This window comes from Salvelinus alpinus, chromosome 21, assembly GCF_045679555.1.
Source record: "Salvelinus alpinus chromosome 21, SLU_Salpinus.1, whole genome shotgun sequence".
NCBI classification, from domain to species: Eukaryota; Metazoa; Chordata; class Actinopteri; order Salmoniformes; family Salmonidae; genus Salvelinus; species Salvelinus alpinus.
The window spans coordinates 17,861,198-17,879,382 of NC_092106.1; the positions used below are offsets into that span (position 1 = coordinate 17,861,198).

The 18,185-nt window shown below is 44.2% G+C and overlaps 1 protein-coding gene across 2 annotated transcripts in view; it reads right to left on the reverse strand.

The window, feature by feature from the left end:
* LOC139547947 (serine/threonine-protein kinase PAK 1-like) overlaps nt 1–18,185 on the reverse strand; it is a 37,349-nt gene that overhangs the window by 18,984 nt on the left and 180 nt on the right. The gene's annotated exons all lie outside the window — the stretch shown is intronic.

Below are 18,185 nucleotides of genomic sequence, written 5' to 3' on the forward strand. Positions count from 1 at the left end.
CCTACCTTTCATTAATGCACTGTGTGTGTGTGTGTGTGTGTGTGTGTGTGTGTCCCGGGTCTCCCTGGGTGCCTAGAGATGATATCACAGGAATCTAGTCGCCAGCAGATTCTTAGGGTGGGGTGCACCCAACATTCTACTGTGGCTCCCCTTTCTCCTCTCCTCCTTGACACTCCATGACATCATCATGAGTTCCACCAGGCGATTGTTTGAATCACAAAGAAGAAAAAGATCCATCTTCTGTCTCTTTCTCTCCCTTTGCATTGCTCTCTTTTCATCTGCTGTCTGTTCGTTTAACCGTGCCTAGAGAGACGCTCACACGGACGAGTTCTCCTTTGCCTCTGAAGATGTGTGTGTGTGTGTGTGTGTGTTGAGGAGGGAAGGGGGTGAGATGGATATAGGAGTAGAAAGCAAGGAAGCGAAGCAGAGAGAATGAGAAGTCCTGAGGAATACTCGGAGCTCCATTATTTACTGTTTGAAGCTGATCCCTCTTTTTTAAAATCAAATCACATTGTATTGGTCACATACACATATTTAGCAGATGTTATTGCGGGTGTAGCGAAATGCTTGTGTTCCTAGCTCCAACAGTGCAGTAATATCTAACAATTTACAACAACACACACATCTAAAAGTAAAATAATGGAATTAAGAAATATTAGATCGAGCAATGTCAGAGTGGCATGGACTAAAATACTAAAATAGAATACAGTATTTACACATATGTGATGAGTAAAGCAGTATGTAAACACTATTAAAAGTGACTAGTGTTCCATTATTAAAGCGGCCAGTGATTCCAAGTCTATGTACAGTGGGACAAAAAAGTATTTAGTCAGCCACCAATTGTGCAAGTTCTCCCACTTAAAAAGATGAGAGAGGCCTGTAATTTTCATCATAGATACACTTCAACTATGACAGACAAAATTAGAAAAAAAATCCAGAAAATCACATTGTAGGATTTTTAATGAATTTATTTGCAAATTATGGTGGAAAATAAACTTTTGTTATTGACCAAATACTTATCTCAATACTTTGTTATATACCCTTTGTTGGCAATGACAGAGGTCAAACGTTTTCTGTAAGTCTTCACAAGGTTTTCATACACTGTTGCTGGTATTTTGGCCCATTCCTCCATGCAGATCTCCTCTAGAGCAGTGATGTTTTGGGGCTGTTGCTGGGCAACACGGACTTTCAACTCCCTCCAAAGATTTTCTATGGGGTAGAGATCTGGAGACTGGCTAGGCCACTCCAGGACCTTGAAATGCTTCTTACGAAGCCACTCCTTCGTTGCCCGGGCGGTGTGTTTGGGATCATTGCCATGCTGAAAGACCCAGCCACGTTTCATCTTCAATGCCCTTGCTGATGGAAGGAGGTTTTCACTCAAAATCTCCCGATACATGGCCCCATTCATTCTTTCCTTTACACGGATCAGTCGTCCTGGTTCCTTTGCAGAAACACAGCCCCAAAGCATGATGTTTCCACCCCCATGCTTCACAGTAGGTATGGTGTTCTTTGGATGCAACTCAGCATTCTTTGTCCTCCAAACACGACGAGTTTTTACCAAAAAGTTCTATTTTGGTTTCATCTGACATTCTCCCAATCTTCTTCTGGATCATCCAAATGCTCTCTAGCAAACTTCAGACGGGCCTGGACATGTACTGGCTTAAGCAGGGGGACACGTCTGGCACTGCAGGATTTGAGTCCCTGGCGGCGTAGTGTGTTACTGATGGTAGGCTTTGTTACTTTGGTCCCAGCTCTCTGCAGGTCTTTGCTCACCGTTCTTGTGATCATTTTGACCCCACGGGGTGAGATCTTGCGTGGAGCCCCAGATCGAGGGAGATTATCAGTGGTCTTGTATGTCTTCCATTTCCTAATAATTGCTCCCACAGTTGATTTCTTCAAACCAAGCTGCTTACCTATTGCAGATTCAGTCTTCCCAGCCTGGTGCAGGTCTACAATTTTGTTTCTGGTGTCCTTTGACAGCTCTTTGGTCTTGGCCATAGTGGAGTTTGGAGTGTGACTGTTTGAGGTTGTGGACAGGTGTCTTTTATACTGATAACAAGTTCAAACAGGTGCCATTAATACAGGTAACGAGTGGAGGACAGAGGAGCCTCTTAAAGAAGAAGTTACAGGTCTGTGAGAGCCAGAAATCTTGCTTGTTTGTAGGTGACCAAATACTTATTTTCCACCATAATTTGCAAATAAATTCATTAAAAATCCTACAATGTGATTTTCTGGATTTTTTTTCCTCATTTTGTCTGTCATAGTTGAAGTGTACCTATGATGAAAATTACAGGCCTCTCTCATCTTTTTAAGTGGGAGAACTTGCACAATTGGTGGCTGACTAAATACTTTTTTGCCCCACTATATATAGGACAGCAGCCTCTAAGGTGCAGGGTTGCGTAACCGGGTGCAAGCCGGCTAGTGATGGCTATTTAACAGTCTAATGGACTTGAGATAGAAGCTGTTTTTCAGTCTCTCGGTCCCAGCTTTGATGCACCTGTACTGACCTCACCTTCTGGGTGATAGCGGGGTGAACAGGCCGTGGCTCGGGTGGTTGATGTCCTTGATCTTTTTGGCCTTCCTGTGACATCGGGTGCTGTAGGTGTCTTGGGAGGGCAGGTAGTTTGCCCCCAGGTGATGCGTTGGGCAGACCGTACCACCCCCTGGAAAGCCCTGCGGTTGCATGGCGGTGCAGTTCCCGTACCAGGCTGTGATAGACCGACAGGATAATCTCAATTGTGCATCTGTAAAAGTTTGAGGATTTTAGGTGACAAGCCACATTTTTTCAGCCTCCTGAGGTTGAAGAGGCGCTGTTGCTCATTCTTCACCACACGGTCTGTGTGGGTGGACCATTTCAGATCGTCATCAACTTGAAGCTTTCCACCTTCTCCACTGCGGTCACGTCGATGTGGATAGGTGCGTGTTACACGATCATCTATTTTTGTTGACGTTGAGTGAGAAGTTATTTTCCTGGCACCAATCTCCAAGGGCTCTCATCTCCTCCCTGTAGGCTGTCTCGTCATTGTTGGTTATCAGGCCTACTACTGTTGTGTCGTCTGCAAACTTGATGATTGAGTTGGAGACGTGCATGGCCACGCAGTCATGGGTGAACAGGGAGTATAGGAGCGGGCACCCTTGTGGGGCCCCAGTGTTGAGGATCATCAAAGTAGAGGGGTTGTTTCCAACCTGAGGGCGGCCAGTCAGGAAATCCAGGATCCAGTTGCACAGGGCGGGGTTCAGACCCAGGGCCCCGAGTTTATTTTATGAATTTGGAGGGTACTATGGTATTGAATGCTGAGCTATAGTCAATGAACAGCATTCTTACATACAGTTGAAGTCGGAAGTTTACATACATTTACATTTTACATTTAAGTCATTTAGCAGACGCTCTTATCCAGAGCGACTTACAAATTGGAAAGTTCATACATATTCATCCTGGTCCCCCCCGTGGGGAATGAACCCACAACCCTGGCGTTGCAAGCGCCATGCTCTACCAACTGAGCCACACGGGACATACAACTTAGCCAAAAACATTTCAACTCAGTTTCACAATTCCTGACGTTTAATCTTAGTAATAATTACATGTCTTAGGTCAGTTACGATCACCAGTTTATTTTAAGAATGTGAAATTTCAGAATAATAGTAGAGAGAATTATTTATTTCAGCTTTTATTTCTTTCATCACATTCCCAGTGGGTCAGAAGTTCACACACACACTCAATTAGGATTTGGTAGCATTGCCTTTAAATTGTTTAACTTGGGTCAAACGTTTCAGGTAGCCTTCCACAATAAGTTGGGTGAATTTTGGCCCATTCCTCCTGACAGAGCTGGTGTAACTGAGTCAGGTTTGTAGGCCTCCTTGCTCACACACACTTTTTCAGTTCTGCCCACACATTTTCTATAGGATTGAGGTCAGGGCTTTGTGATGGCCACTCCAAAACCTTGACTTTGTTGTCCTTAAGCCATTTTGCCACAACTTTGGAAGTATGCTTGGGGTCATTGTCCATTTGGAAGAGCCATTTGCGACCAAGCTTTAACTTCCTGACTGATGTCTTGAGATGTTGCTTCAATATATCCACATAATTTTCCAACCTCATGATGCCATCTATTTTGTGAAGTGCACCAGTCCCTCCTGCAGCAAAGCACCCCAACAACATGATGCTGCCACTCCCGTCCTTCACGGTTGGGATGGTGTTCTTCGGCTTGCAAGCCTCCCCCTTTTTCCTCCAAACATAACGATGGTCATTATGGCCAAACAGTTCTATTTTTGTTTCATCAGACCAGAGGACATTTCTCCAAAAAGTACGCTCTTTGGTCCCCCAAAGTGCAGTTGTGCAGTTGTGCAGTTGCAAACCGTAATCTGGCTTTTTTAATGGAGGTTTTGGAGCAGTGGCTTCTTCCTTGCGGAGTGGCCTTTCAGGTTATGTCTATATGGGACTTGTTTTACTGTGGATATAGATACTTGTGTACCTGTTTCCTCCAGCATCTTCACAAGGTCCTTTGCTGTTGTTCTGGGGTGGATTTGCACTTTTCGTACAAAAGTACGTCTCTAAGAGACAGAACGCGTCTCCTTCCTGAGCGGTATGACGGCTGTGTGGTCCCATGGTGTTTATACTTGCATACTATTGTTTGTACAGATGAAATGAATGATGAACCAGACTTGTGGAGGTCTACAGTTTTTTTTCTGATGTCTTGGCTGATTTCTTTTGATTTTCCCATGATGTCAAGCAAAGAGGCACTGAGTTTGAAGGTAGGCCTTGAAATACATCCACAGGTACACCTCCAATTGACTCAAATGATGTCAATTAGCCTATCAGAAGCTTCTAATGCCATGACATCATTTTCTGGAATTTTCCAAGCTGTTTAAAGGCACAGTCAACTTACTGTATGTAAACTTCTGACCCACTGGAATTGTGATACAGTGAATTATAAGTGAAATAATCTGTCTGTAAACAATTGTTGGAAAATTACTTGTCATGCACAAAGTAGATATCCTAACCGACTTGCCAAAACTATAGTTTGTTAACAAGAAAGTTGTGGAGTGGTTGAAAAACTAGTTTTAATGACTCCAACCTAAGTGTATGTAAACTTCCGACTTCAACTGTAGGTATTCCTATTGTTCAGATGGAATAGGGCAGTGTGATTGCATTGTCTGTGGATCTATTGGGGCGGTAAGCAAATTGAAGAGGGTCTATGGCGTCAGGTAAGGTAGAGGTGATATGTTCCTTAACTAGCCTCTCAAAGCACTTCATGATGAAAGTAGTGAGTGCTACAGGGCGATAGTCATTTGGCTCTGTTACCTTTGCTTTCTTGGGTACAGGAACAATGGTGGACATCTTGTCGCAAGTGGGGACAGCAGACTGGGATAGGGAGAGATTGAATATGTCCGTAAACACTCCAGCCAGCTGGTCTGCGCATGCTGAGGACGCAGCTAGGGATGTCGTCTGTGCCATCAGCCTTGCATGGGTTAACGTGCTTAAATGTCTTACTCATGTTGGCCATGGAGAAGGAGAGCCCACAGTACTTGGTAGCGGGATGCATCGGTGACACTGTGTTATTCTCAAAGTGGGCAAAGGTGTTTAGCTTGTCCGGAGGCAAGACGGTGTCCGCAGCGTGGCTGGTTTTCCCTTTGTAGTCCGTGATTGTCTGTAGAACCATACGTCTCGTGTCTGAGCCGTTGAATTGCGACTTTACTTTGTCTCTGTACTGACGTTTTGCCTGTTTGATTGCCTTACGGAGGGAATAACTACACTGTTTGTATTCGGCCATATTCCCAGTCACCATGCCATGGTTAAATGTGGTGGTTCGTGCTTTCAGTTTTGTGCGAATGCTGCCATCTATCCACGGTTTCTGGTTAGGATAGGTTTTAATAGTCACAGTGTGTACAACATCTCCTATACACTTCCTAATGAACTCAGTCACCATATCCGTGTAGTCGTCAATGTTATTCTCAGAGGCTACCCGGAACCTTTCCTAGTCCGCGTGGTCAAAACAATCTTGAAGCATGGATTCCAATTGGTCAGACCAGTGTTCAATAGACCTTAGCACGGGTACTTCCTGTTTGAGAGTGTCTACCTATAAGAAGGGAGGAGAAAAATGGAGCCATGATCAGATCTGCCGAAGGGAGGGCCTTGTAGGTATTTCGAAAAGTTGAGTAGCAGTGGTCCAATGATTTACCAGTGCGAGTATTACAGTCAATGTGTTGGTAGAACTTCGGTAGCGTTTTCCTAAAATCTGCTTTGTTAAAATCCCCAGCTACCATAAATGTGGCCTCAGGATATGTGGTTTCCAGTTTGCACAAAGTCCAATGTAGTTCTTCGAGGGCCGTCGTGGTATCGGCTTGAGGGGGAATATACACAGCTGTGACTATAACCATAGAGAATTATCTTGGGAGGTAATACGGTCGGCATTTGATTGTGAGGTATTCTAGATTGGGTGAACAAAAGGACTTGAATTTCTGTATGTTATCACAATCACACCATGGGTAGTTTATCACCGTTCTTCTTCCCAGAGAGTTCTTTATTCCTGTCTGCTCGATGTACTGAAAACCCCCAAAAATGTCTGGGCTAATAATGCAAGAAATAACACACAAAAAAACTAAATACTGCAAAGTTGCTTAGGAACTAGGAGCAGAGCTGCCATATCTGTCGGCACCATCTTACGCCATTTGCCCTTTCTCCTTCTGTCTCTCCCTTCCTCTTCCTATTTATTTTTCTCTGAGAATAAAATGGAAGTGTGTGTGTGTGTGTGTGTGTGTGTGTGTGTGTGTGTGTGTGTGAGAGAGAGAGAGAGAAATAATTAAAAGAGAGCTATGAGGAACCACTTTGACTGGTTCCTCATCTCTAAGTCTAAGTACAGAGACAGAGAGTCTAAGTACCCCACACATGAACTATCTCTCTCTTTCTCCCCCTCTCTGTGCTTATCCCGAGTAAACTACAGGGAAAGGGCTGGTCAGTGACCTCACCATTGAACTACTCACTCCTCATATGATAACTATTAAACACAGAGCTGGACAAGACACACACATATTCTTACAGGTATGAGGGTCTCTGCCCACCAGCTGTCTTGTCCCACCCACCAAGCCAATCACCAAGGCAACACCATAAATAATGCCCATTGCAAAGCCTGCTCGGAGCCCAGAGCTGCTCCACCCCTGAGAAAACTAATGATATAACTAGATACAGTGGGGAGAACAAGTATTTGATACACTGCCGCTTTTGCAGGTTTTCCTACTTACAAAGCATGTAGAGGTCTGTAATTTTTATCATAGGTACACTTCAACTGTGAGAGACGGAATCTAAAACAAAAATTCAGAAAATCACATTGTATGATTTTTAAGTTATTAATTTGCATTTTATTGCATGACATAAGTATTTGATACATCAGAAAAACAGAACTTAATATTTGGTACAGAAACCTTTGTTTGCAATTACAGAGATCATACGTTTCCTGTAGTTCTTGACCAGGTTTGCACACACTGCAGCAGGGATTTTGGCCCACTCCTCCATACAGACCTTCTCCAGATCCTTCAGGTTTCGGGGCTGTCGCTGGGCAATACGGACTTTCAGCTCCCTCCAAAGATTTTCTATTGGGTTCAGGTCTGGAGACTGGCTAGGCCACTCCAGGACCTTGAGATGCTTCTTACGGAGCCACTCCTTAGTTGCCCTGGCTGTGTGTTTCGGGTCGTTGTCATGCTGGAAGACCCAGCCACAACCCATCTTCAATGCTCTTACTGAGGGAAGGAGGTTGTTGGCCAAGATCTCGCTATACATGGCCCCATCCATCCTCCCCTCAATACGGTGCAGTCGTCCTGTCCCCTTTGCAGAAAAGCATCCCCAAAGAATGATGTTTCCACCTCCATGCTTCACGGTTGGGATGCTGTTCTTGGGGTTGTACTCATCCTTCTTCTTCCTCCAAACACGGCGAGTAGCGTTTAGACCAAAAAGCTCTATTTTTGTCTCATCAGACCACATGACCTTCTCCCATTCCTCCTCTGGATCATCCAGATGGTCATTGGCAAACTTCAGACGGGCCTGGACATGCGCTGGCTTGAGCAGGGGGACCTTGCGTGCGTTGCAGGATTTTAATCCATGACGGCGTAGTGTGTCACTAATGGTTTTCTTTGAGACTGTGGTCCCAGCTCTCTTCAGGTCATTGACCAGGTCCTGCCGTGTAGTTCTGGGCTGATCCCTCACCTTCCTCATGATCATTGATGCCCCACGAGGTGAGATCTTGCATGGAGCCCCAGACCGAGGGTGATTGACCGTCATCTTGAACTTCTTCCATTTTCTAATAATTGCGCCAACAGTTGTTGCCTTCTCACTAAGCTGCTTGCCTATTGTCCTGTAGCCCATCCCAGCCTTGTGCAGGTCTACAATTTTATCCCTGATGTCCTTACACAGCTCTCTGATCTTGGCCATTGTGGAGAGGTTGGAGTCTGTTTGATTGAGTGTGTGGACAGGTGTCTTTTATACAGGTAACGAGTTCAAACAGGTGCAGTTAATACAGGTAATGAGTGGAGAACAGGAGGGCTTCTTAAAGAAAAACTAACAGGTCTGTGAGAGCCGGAATTCTTACTGGTTGGTAGGTGATCAAATACTTATGTCATGCAATAAAATGCAAATTAATTACTTAAAAATCATACAATGTGATTTTCTGAATTTTTGCTTTGTAAGTAGGAAAACCTGCAAAAGCGGCAGTGTATCAAATACTTGTTCTCCCCACTGTAAGTGTGTGTGTGTGTGCGTGAGTGAGAGAGAGAACAAAAACTGTTATCTAGCCTAACTAGAGAACAAAATTTGAGTCCAAAAAGCTCAGAATGGTAGCAGGAGGCCCTTAACTGTTCAACTAGTAAATATTTAGACTCCAAGAATTGTTATGGTTTTATAAATGTATTGTATGCATGCATGCGTGTGTATATGTGTCTTCATTGAGTATTGTTAGCTGCAGCGCTGTCTGTGATTGTTAGCAGATCTCCTGTCACACACACAGAGACACAGAGAGACAGAGAGAGATGTAAAATAGCCAACAACTCTCTCAGACACACTCAACTTTTTCCTGTCACTAACCTGCTGGCTAGTCTTTCAAAACATAGGCGTGGCCAGCTAACCAGTTAGCCAGCTAGCATGTCACCAGCTAGCTTCCTTGCCAGTTAGCCTGATATAACCACAATCCCATCCACAATCCACATTCTAACTGACTGTAGCAAACTACCTTCTTGCCACCAAACGATCCCTTCAATACCATACTATCCCTTTAACAAACACTCTAACACCCAAACTATCCCACTCCAAACAGTTTGCGTTCCCCTGCTCAGACATAACATGCATCAACCAAAGGCTGTGTGCCACGTCATCGTCTGTTCAGTCAAATCAAAAAATAGAATAAAAATACGTTATTTGTCACATGCCCCAAATACAACAGGTATTGTACCTTACAGTGAAATGCTTACTTACAAGCCCGTAACCAACAGTGCAGTTAAGAAAATACCAAAAAAAAAAGTAAAGTAAGAGATAAGAATAACAAATAATTAAAGAGCAGCAGTAAATAACAATAGCGGGGCTATATACAGGTGGTACCGGTACAGAGTCAATGTCAATGTGCGGGGGCACCGGTGTCGAGGTAATATATACACGTAGCTAGAGCTATTAAAGTGACTATGCAGAGATAATAACAGAGAGTAGCAACAGCATTCCAGAGGGGGGCAATGCAAATAGTCTGGGTAGCCATTTGAATAGCTGTTCAGAAGTCTTATGGCTTGGGGTTGAAGCTATTTAAGAGCCTCTTGGACCTAGACTTGGTGCGCCGGTACCACTTGCCATGCGGTTGCAGAGAGAAGAGTCTATGACTGGGTGACTGGAGTCTGACAATTTTTAGGGCCTTCCTTTGACACCGCCTGGTATAGAGGTCCTGGATGGCAGGAAGTATGGACCCGGTGAAAACCAGATCTCAACCCAGTCACAACATACGTCATCAGAGTGCGACGTATATTTGTTGTTGTTGAACGCTGTCGAACGCCGAAACCTGTCGAATGCTGACGCCTAAACTAAAGACATTGGTTTAAAAGCGGACCGTGTTTTTATATACTTTAATTTTATTTTGATTCCTGCGGCTCAGTTGGGCTAAATGGCTGTGAGCGCTGCTATCTGTCCCGGGATCCTGCCAGATTCCGTATAGGGGGAGATACACGAAAGCCGAGCAAGCTGGCTCGGCGGTCTCAAATGGAGGCCGCTATTGAACGTTTCCAACGTTGCAGGAGCTGCGTTTACTTTGCTTTGTTCCGGGACAATGTGGAACTCGTTGACTTTCAATGTAAATGGATCAAAAATGTATCACTAGCCACTTTAAACAATGCCACTTAATATAATGTATATGTATATACTGTACTCTATATCATCTACTGCATCTTGCAATCTTTATGTAATACATGTATCACTAGCCACTTTAAACTATGCACTTTTATGTTTACATACCCTACATTACTCATCTCATATGTATATACTGTACTCGATACCATCTACTGCATCTTGCCTATGCCGTTCTGTACCATCACTCATTCATATACAGTGGGGCAAAAAAGTATTTAGTCAGCCACCAATTGTGCAAGTTCTCCCACTTAAAAAGATGAGGCCTGTAATTTTCATCATAGGTACACTTCAACTATGACAGACAAAATTAGAAAAAAAATCCAGAAAATCACATTTGCAAATTATGGTGGAAAATAAGTATTTGGTCAATAACAAAAGTTTATCTCAATACTTTGTTATATACCCTTTGTTGGCAATGACAGAGGTCAAACGTTTTCTGTAAGTCTTCACAAGGTTTTCACACACTGTTGCTGGTATTTTGGCCCATTCCTCCATGCCGATCTCCTCTAGAGCAGTGATGTTTTGGGGCTGTTGCTGGGCAACACGGACTTTCAACTCCCTCCAAAGATTTTCTATGGGGTTGAGATCTGGAGACTGGCTAGGCCACTCCAGGACCTTGAAATGCTTCTTACGAAGCCACTTCTTTGTTGCCCGGGCGGTGTGTTTGGGAGCATTGTCATGCTGAAAGACCCAGCCACGTTTCATCTTCAATGCCATTGCTGATGGAAGGAGGTTTTCACTCAAAATCTCCCGATACATGGCCCCATTCATTCTTTCCTTTACACGGATCAGTCGTCCTGGTCCCTTTGCAGAAAAACAGCCCCAAAGCATGATGTTTCCACCCCCATGCTTCACAGTAGGTATGGTGTTCTTTGGATGCAACTCAGCATTCTTTGTCCTCCAAACACGACGAGTTGAGTTTTTACCAAAAAGTTATATTTTGGTTTCATCTGACCATATGACATTCTCCCAATCTTCTTCTGGATCATCCAAATGCTCTCTAGCAAACTTCAGACGGGCCTGGACATGTACTGGCTTAAGCAGGGGGACACGTCTGGCACTGCAGGATTTGAGTCCCTGGCGGCGTAGTGTGTTACTGATGGTAGGCTTTGTTACTTTGGTCCCAGCTCTCTGCAGGTCATTCACTAGGTCCCCCCGTGTGGTTCTGGGATTTTTGCTCACCGTTCTTGTGATCATTTTGACCCCACGGGGTGAGATCTTGCGTGGAGCCCCAGATCGAGGGAGATTATCAGTGGTCTTGTATGTCTTCCATTTCCTAATAATTGCTCCCACAGTTGATTTCTTCAAACCAAGCTGCTTACCTATTGCAGATTCAGTCTTCCCAGCCTGGTGCAGGTCTACAATTTTGTTTCTGGTGTCCTTTGACAGCTCTTTGGCCTTGGCCATAGTGGAGTTTGGAGTGTGACTGTTTGAGGTTGTGGACAAGTGTCTTTTATACTGATAACAAGTTCAAACGGGTGCCATTAATACAGGTAACGAGTGGAGGACAGAGAAGCCTCTTAAAGAAGAAGTTACAGGTCTGTGAGAGCCAGAAATCTTGCTTGTTTGTAGGTGACCAAATACTTATTTTCCACCATAATTTGCAAATAAATTCATTAAAAATCCTACAATGTGATTTTCTGGATTTCTTTTCTCATTTTGTCTGTCATAGTTGAAGTGTACCTATGATGAAAATTACAGGCCTCTCTCATCTTTTTAAGTGGGAGAACTTGCACAATTGGTGGCTGACTAAATACTTTTTTGCCCCACTGTATCTTTATGTACATATTCTTTATCCCTTTACACTTGTGTGTATAAGGTAGTAGTTGTGGAATTGTTAGGTTAGATTACTCGTTGGTTATTACTGCATTGTCGGAACTAGAAGCACAAGCATTTCGCTACACTCGCATTAACATCTGCTAACCATTTGTATGTGACAAATAAAATTTGATTTGATTTAGTGATGAGCTTTGAGGGCACTATGGTGTTGAACGCTGAGCTGTAGTCAATGAATTGCATTCTCACATAGGGGATCATTTTGTCCAGGTGTGAAGGGGCAGTGTGGAGTGCAATAGAGATTGCATCATCTGTGGATCTGTTGGTGCGGTAAACAAATTGGAGTGGGTCTAGGGTTTCTGAAATAATGGTGTTGATTTAGGCAGGTTACCTTAGTGTTCTTCGGCACAGGGACTATATGGTGGTCTGCTTGAAACATGTTGGTATTACAGACTCAGACAGGGAGAGGTTGAAAAAGACACTTGCCAGTTGGTCAGTGCACGCTTGGAGTACACGTCCTGGTAATCAGTCTGGCCCTGCAGCCTTGTGAATGTTGACCTGTTTGAAGGTCTTACTCACATCGGCTGCGGAGAGCGTGATCACACAGTCGTCTGGAACGGCTGATGCTGTCATGCATGTTTCAGTGTTACTTGCCTCGAGGAGAGCAAATCAAATCAAATCAAATCAAATTTTATTAGTCACATACACATGGTTAGCAGATGTTAATGCGAGTGTAGCGAAATGCTTGTGCTTCTAGTTCCGACAATGCAGTAATAACCAACAAGTAATCTAACCTAACAATTCCACAACTACTACCTTACACACACACACAAGTGTAAAGGGGTAAAGAATATGTACATAAAGATATATGAATGAGTGGTGGTACAGAACGGCATGGCAGATGCAGTAGATGGTATAGAGTACGGTATATACATATGAGATGAGTACTGTAGGGTATGTAAACATAAAGTGGCATAGTTTAAAGTGGCTAGTGGTACATGTATTACATAAAGATGGCAAGATGCAGTAGATGATATAGAGTACAGTATATACATATGAGATGGGTAATGTAGGGTATGTAAACATTATATTAAGTGGCATTGTTTAAAGTGGCTAGTGGTACATTTTTACATAATTTCCATCAATTCCCATTTTTAAAGTGGCTGGAGTTGAGTCAGTATGTTGGCAGCGGCCGCTAAATGTTAGTGGTGGCTGTTTAACAGTCTGATGGCCTTGAGATAGAAGCTGTTTTTCAGTCTCTCGGTCCCTGCTTTGATGCACCTGTACTGACCTCGCCTTCTGGATGATAGCGGGGTGAACAGGCAGTGGCTTGGGTGGTTGTTGTCCTTGATGATCTTTATGGCCTTCCTGTGACATCGGGTGGTGTAGGTGTCCTGGAGGGCAGGTAGTTTGCCCCTGGTGATGCGTTCTGCAGACCTCACTACCCTCTGGAGAGCCTTACGGTTGTGGGCGGAGCAGTTGCCGTACCAGGCGGTGATACAGCCCGACAGGATGCTCTCGATTGTGCATCTGTAGAAGTTTGTGAGTGCTTTATGTGACAAGCCGAATTTCTTCAGCCTCCTGAGGTTGAAGAGGCGCTGCTGCGCCTTCTTCACAACGCTGTCTGTGTGGGTGGACCAATTCAGTTTGTCCGTGATGTGTACACCGAGGAACTTAAAACTTTCCACCTTCTCCACTACTAAACCGTCGATGTGGATAGGGGGGTGCTCCCTCTGCTGTTTCCTGAAGTCCACAATCATCTCCTTTGTTTTGTTGACGTTGAGTGTGAGGTTATTTTCCTGACACCACACTCCGAGGGCCCTCACCTCCTCCCTGTAGGCCGTCTCGTCGTTGTTGGTAATCAAGCCTACCACTGTAGTGTCATCCGCAAACTTGATGATTGAGTTGGAGGCGTGCATGGCCACGCAGTCGTGGGTGAACAGGGAGTACAGGAGAGGGCTCAGAACGCACCCTTGTGGGGCCCCAGTGTTGAGGATCAGCGGGGTGGAGATGTTGTTACCTACCCTCACCACCTGGGGGCGGCCCGTCAGGAAGTCCAGGACCCAGTTGCACAGGGCGGGGTCGAGACCCAGGGTCTCGAGCTTGATGACGAGTTTGGAGGGTACTATGGTGTTAAATGCTGAGCTGTAATCGATGAACAGCATTCTCACATGGGTATTCCTCTTGTCCAGATGGGTTAGGGCAGTGTGCAGTGTGGTTGCGATTGCGTCGTCTGTGGACCTATTGGGTCGGTAAGCAAATTGGAGTGGGTCTAGGGTGTCCGGTAGGGTGGAGGTGATATGGTCCTTGACTAGTCTCTCAAAGCACTTCATGATGACGGAAGTGAGTGCTACGGGGCGGTAGTCGTTTAGCTCAGTTACCTTAGCTTTCTTGGGAACAGGAACAATGGTGGCCCTCTTGAAGCATGTGGGAACAGCAGACTGGGATAAGGATTGATTGAATATGTCCGTAAACACACCAGCCAGCTGGTCTGCGCATGCTCTGAGGACGCGGCTGGGAATGCCGTCTGGGCCTGCAGCCTTGCGAGGGTTAACACGTTTAAATGTTTTACTCACCTCGGCTGCAGTGAAGGAGAGCCCGCAGGTTTTGGTAGGGGGCCGTGTCAGTGGCACTGTATTGTCCTCAAAGCGGGCATAGAAGCATAGAAGTTATTTAGCTCGTCTTGTAGGCTCTTGTCACTGGGCAGCTCTCGGCTGTGCTTCCCTTTGTAGTCTAATAGTTTGCAAGCCCTGCCACACAATCGACGCGCATCAGAGCCGGTGTAGTACGATTCGATCTTAGTCCTGTACTGACGCTTTGCTTATTTGATGGTTCGTCGGAGAGAATAGCGGGATTTCTTATAAGCTTCTTTGTTAGAGTCCCGCTCCTTGAAAGCGGCAGCTCTATCCTTTAACTCGGTGCGAATGTTGCCTGTAGTCCATGGCTTCTGGTTGGGGTATGTACGTACAGTCACTGTTGGGACGATGTCATCAATGCACTTATTGATAAAGCCAGTGACTGATGGTGTACTCCTCAATGCCATCGGAAGAATCCCAGAACATATTCAAGTCTGTGCTAGCAAAGCAGTCCTGTAGTTTAGCATCTGCTTCATCTGACCACTAGTGCTTCCTGCTTTAATTTTTGCTTGTAAGCAGGAATCAGGATAGAATTATGGTCCGATTTGCCAAATGGAGGGCGAGGGAGAGCTTTGTACGCATCTCTGTGTGTGGAGTAAAGGTGGTCTTGAATTCTTTTCCCTTTGGTTACACATTTAACATCCTGATAGAAATGAGGTAAAACTGATTTAAGTTTCCCTGCATTAAAGCCCCCGGCCCCTAGGTGCCCCTAGGTGCGTCGCCTCTGGATGTTTCCTGTTTCAGGGATGCAAACTGGTGAGGGCCCAAAACGGTGACACTTTTTTTTGTTGCACTGAAACACGCTAAAAATCCCTGCTAGGGGAAATGCAGGTTTTAACTAATTAAACAACAAAGAACATGATCTACATGATCAGTCTCTGTGTGTAAATAAAAAAGTAGTTAATGTGAACCTAACTCACAGCAAAAAAATGTAAAGAAAGCAATCCAATGTTACTATTGCAGTTAGCCATGACAGCCTTTATAATAGAACTCTTGTGACCACACACATAAATATTGCACTTAGGGAAGAAAAAAAACATCTTAAAGTAGAAATAGAATGAAACAAACAGGCATTCTATTTTTGCTCTATTGTAGTGGCCACTATAGACATCAATCAAGCGTACAAGGCTACGTGTGCAAAAAATAACGTTGAGTAAAACAAAAAAGGTATAATCTCCCCTCACACACGTGTTACTGTCAAATTCAACAAAAACTGTCTGACTTTATTAGCAAGCTAATTTTCACACCATAAACTCAATTATTTGATCAGATAAGTTGGCTAATGTTGCTCAACATTTCTCTGGTAAGCTAACAGAGAATTCGATCCAGCTAGCAAGATACTTAACAATGGGAAACGGTGTTAAAAACCCTTTACAATGAAGATCTCTGAGGTTATTTGGATTTTTACGAATTATCTTTGAAAGACAGGGTCCTTTGAAAGAGTAAAGGGAGAAAAAAGGATAACTGTTGTATTCGGCGCATTTAACTAATAACATTTGATTTGATAAGAGAGGAAAAGAGACAAGAGGGTCAACTGGAGAGAAACAGAGAGGGGTAGAGAGATAGACAGGGACTCAGAGAGAGAGATATTTATAGTTGATAGTATTATTGTTGCTTCAGTGGACAGGTTAGCTCTGATGCCAGTATTCTGTTCTCTACAGTACTTTACTAGAGGGGAAAGGGAGGAGGAGAAGAGAGGGCAGTAAGGACACAGCACAGGGTAGAAAAAATTACAGAAATACTCCCTCTCTCTGTGTGTGTGTGTGTGTGTCAGAGAGTGTAAATAGAGAGAGTAAACACACACACTCCTTACAGACCAAATTAAACCTTGGATTGGCTAAAGTGTCCAACCCTAAACAGGCTGCAGGGTATACATACATACACACTTGTTCTTACACACTTCACACCCCCACATCCTACAACGTCTCTTCATATCACAATGAATAGGCTAATCATAATATTATTACTGTTTTTACACTTGTACATAACATGTGCCTATCCCCCTTTCCACCCATGTAGACAGACATGTGATTGGCTGGCTGGACACCTCTCACTTATTCCTCTACATATTGATCCCATTCAACTTTTATGGGGCACGAAGGTCAGTGTTGGCTCATTACCTTAACAGAACTGAGACAAGACCAGTGGTGATATAGACTGCTGATGAGAAGACACTAGATGGGGCTACATCCCAAACAGAACACTATTCCCTATATAGTGCACTACGTTGACCAGAGCCCCCATATACATATATTTTTTTTATTTAACCTTTATTTAACTATATAGGGAAAAGGGTGCTATTTGGGGGACACACTGGGTTGTTTCCCCAACCCAAATTAGCCTACTCTTCTTGGTTAGACTGTTATTCCTGATGTGTCATTTATTCAAAGCGCCAAGTCAGACTGAGTGAAGGCTGTGGAGCACTGTGTCACTAATCAGACAGCTACAGCCGCACTTATCTAGCCTACCCCCTCTCTCTGTTTCTTCCAGTCTTTTTCCTCTTTCTGTCTGTTGGTCTCTCCCTTTTCTACCCTCTCTAGTGCATTTTGGGGCGGCAGGTAGCCTAGTGGTTAGAGCGTTGGGCCAGTGGTTGCCAGTGGTTGCTAGATCGAATCCCCGAACTGACAAGGTAAAAATCTGTTGTTCTGCCCCTGAACAAGGCAGTTAACCTACTGTTCCTAGGCCGTCATTGTAAATAAGAATTCGTTATTAACTAACTTGCCTAGTTAAATAAAGGTTAAATAAATACAAATGTGTCTCTCTCTCCCCCCAGTTAGTCCCTAATCTTAACCCCTACCTTGCCCAACCCTAACTATTTTAAATGTTAACTTCAATGGGATAGGGACAACCGAAGGATCACAAGGACCCCCCTCTATGTCGCATAATGATTCGTTTCACATCTTTCTCCTAAATACATTAAATAAATGAAAATGTTTGTAATATCTAGCCTAGATTGTACATGAGATCATTTAATTTTATCCATGACATTTTGTGCCAATTTTCATTCATTCAGGCGAGTTAATTTCATTCGAATGATAACTGTATATTCCCACATTTTTCATTCATACCGGTTGACCCTTGAAGCGACAGACAACTGGTCCACACACACACACTCTCTGATAATGTCTGGAGCTCCACCACAACACACCGCGGGCTGCATAAAGCACCGTCATAACACCCTGTTCCCTTCTCCCAGGGACAAAATCAGTGAACCGATAAATCTGCCTCGCGGCCCCAACGTCCAACCACTACTGTATGTATGCATGATCCCTTGCCGTTACACTGTAGCGCCGTGAGCACGCTCCTCCTGTCTGTTCTGCGGTAACAGTCCTGTAATGTACCAGTAAAGGAAGGTAAACTGAAAAGAATGTCATGCCCGGTTCTGTCTGTGGATAAAGGAATAGGAG